This window comes from Phaethon lepturus, unplaced genomic scaffold, assembly GCF_000687285.1.
Source record: "Phaethon lepturus isolate BGI_N335 unplaced genomic scaffold, ASM68728v1 scaffold15020, whole genome shotgun sequence".
In the NCBI taxonomy this organism is placed as follows: Eukaryota; Metazoa; Chordata; class Aves; order Phaethontiformes; family Phaethontidae; genus Phaethon; species Phaethon lepturus.
In genome coordinates this window covers 1,986-4,538 of record NW_010512006.1, presented here as the reverse complement: position 1 = coordinate 4,538, position 2,553 = coordinate 1,986, and the positions used below count along the sequence as shown (strand labels likewise).

Genomic DNA, 2,553 nt, shown 5'->3' with positions numbered 1-2,553 from the left:
GGTGGGAGAGCGAGAGCAGTCGCTGCTGCGCAGCCCCGGGCTGCCGGGGACGGGGGGACAGCACTGCCCCACGCGTGGGACGCTGACGCCTTGAGTATAGTTACTCCAGCTAGGACTAAGGGCAAAGTAGCCTATTGTCTGTCTGTCTGTCTGTCCGTCCGCTCCTGACAGCAAAGGCTGGTTTCTCTTAGGACAAGACGAGCGCTCTGAGCCTCAGCAATGTTGCCGGGGTTTTCTATATCCTTGTGGGCGGCCTCGGGCTGGCCATGATGGTGGCGCTGATCGAGTTCTGCTACAAGTCTCGGGCCGAGTCCAAGCGAATGAAACTCACCAAGAACACGCAGAACTTCAAACCGGCTCCCGCCACCAGCACCCAGAATTACGCTACGTACAGAGAAGGCTACAACGTGTATGGCACAGAAAGTGTGAAAATCTAGGGGTACGGCTGCGGGCCGGGAACTAACACCCTCTGGGTTTCCTTCCTTCCTTCCTTCCTTCCTTCCTTCCTTCCTTCCTTCCTTCCTTCCTTCCTTCCTTCCTTCCTTCCTTCCTTCCTTCCTTCCTTCCTTCCTTCCTTCCTTCCTTCCTTCCTTCCTTCCTTCCTTCCTTCCTTCCTTCCTTCCTTCCTTCCTTCCTTCCTTCCTTCCTTCCTTCCTTCCTTCCTTCCTTCCTTCCTTCCTTCCTTCCTTCCTTCCTTCCTTCCTTCCTTCCTTCCTTCCTTCCTTCCTTCCTTTCTCTCTTTCTCTCTTTCTCTCTTTCTCTCTTTCTCTCTTTCTCTCTTTCTCTCTTTCTCTCTTTCTCTCTTTCTCTCTTTCTTTCTCTCTCTCTTTCTTTCTTTGCCTTCCTACCTTTCTCTCTTTCTTTCTCCTTCCTTCCTTCCTTCCTTCCTTCCTTCCTTCCTTCCTTCCTTCCTCTTTCTCTCTTTCTCTCTCTCTTTCTTTCTCTTTCTTTTCCTTCCTGCCTTCCTGCCTTTCTCTCATTCTTTCTCTTTCTTTCTCTCATTCTTTCTCTTTCTTTCTCTCTTTCTTTCTCTCTTTCTTTCTCTCTTTCCTTCCTTCCTTCCTTCCTTCCTTCCTTCCTTCCTTCCTTCCTTCCTTCCTTCCTTTCCTTTCCTTTCTTTCCTTTCTTTCCTTTCCTTTCTTTCCTTTCTTTCCTTTCTTTCCTTTCCTCTCTTCCAGCTGTGGGTGATATTTTGTTGAGTGCATCAGCAGACTGCTGCAGAGGACTTTGGAAACGTTCTCAAGAGTGTAAAAGTGATTTAAGTTTCTTCCCTGAACAGAAGCTTGATTCCATCCTGTATTGCCAGCAGGGATAGCTGGCCTCATGCTGGAGTGAGTAATGCCTCTCTCCAGCACTGTGCTAGGTCAGAACATATGAAAATATTTTGTTAATTGCTGTAAAAATTACTGTAATCAGAATTCGCTTCTCTCTTGCTAGTGACCTCTTCCCCTTTATTTTTGAAGCTATAATCAGGTCAGGTAAGTGCTTCTAGGAAGTCTCAGAAAAATCTACAAGAGAACAAAAAAGTCGACGCTAGAAATCACGGTTTCTAAAGCATGAAAAGTTCAGTTGAATTGCTGAAAAACGACTCTGGAAAAGCCTGGTGAGCCCATCGCCCACAGACTGTGCCTCTCCCCAGGCTGAGCTTCCCTGCCCCTCGGTGCTGAGCAGTGATGAAATCTTTCTGGTTTTGTTACAGATCCTCACCCTGACAGCACGCAAGAGGAGAAGCAGCAGAGAATGTGGCTACTTCACAGATTCGGACCACCTGAGCCAGTCGTACTCTCTCCGAGGTGTCAGGCATGACACACATTGATGATGGTGCAATGTACTTTTAATAGGAAAAACTGATATTTTTTCCTTCAGTGCCTTATGGAAGACTCTGAGACTCACAACAATGCAAACCATCACCGAAATATTCTTGCTTTGCTTGAAAGAAGAAGAAGAAGAAGTAAAAGAAAAAAAAAGAAGAAAAGAAGGAGAAGAAAAAAGAAAAGAAAAAGAAAAAAGAAAAGAAAAGAAATAAAAGATAAAATGAGAAAGAGAAAAGAGAAAAAGGAAAGGAAAGGACTGGTAACAAGATATTAGTGTGTGAAAAAAAATTCTTGTAAAAAAACCAGTGCAACAAAAGCCATTCTTTGATACCACTGCACAGTAAGTGAACTTGTGTCCTGGAAGCAAACCGCAGCCGGTTTCATCGGCCACCCCAAGCGTATCAAATTATGAAACTCCTCCTGACACAAAGCCTCAGAAATCTGCTGCGTGCGAACACGGACTGGCCTGTCACTGCTTGTATGAGCTGATGTCAAGATGTTTCAGTATTTACTTACTGGTGGTGTGATTTTTTTTTTTTTCCCGAGCCACTTTAAACTCTCCAGCTAATTTGAGCAATTCTGTATAGCCGTAAAAGGTGTAACACCTGAAGAAAAGAATCTGTGCATTAAAACCAGTTAAGGTCTATGACTGTGAATCTGTAAATCCAAAAGAAAGTAATTTGTGGAACTGCATGTCTTGCTTCCAGATCAGTAAATTAATTTCTTGACAAGGTAGCTA

General features: G+C 44.9%; 1 long non-coding RNA gene across 1 annotated transcript; it reads left to right on the top strand.

Annotated features, from left to right (window-relative positions):
* Positions 1–110: 110 nt before the first annotated feature.
* Positions 111–1,940, top strand: LOC104619577. The gene is made up of 2 exons (XR_738021.1): positions 111–439; positions 1,700–1,940. It is a non-coding gene; the product is annotated as an uncharacterized LOC104619577 (long non-coding RNA).
* The last annotated feature ends 613 nt before the right edge of the window (positions 1,941–2,553 follow it).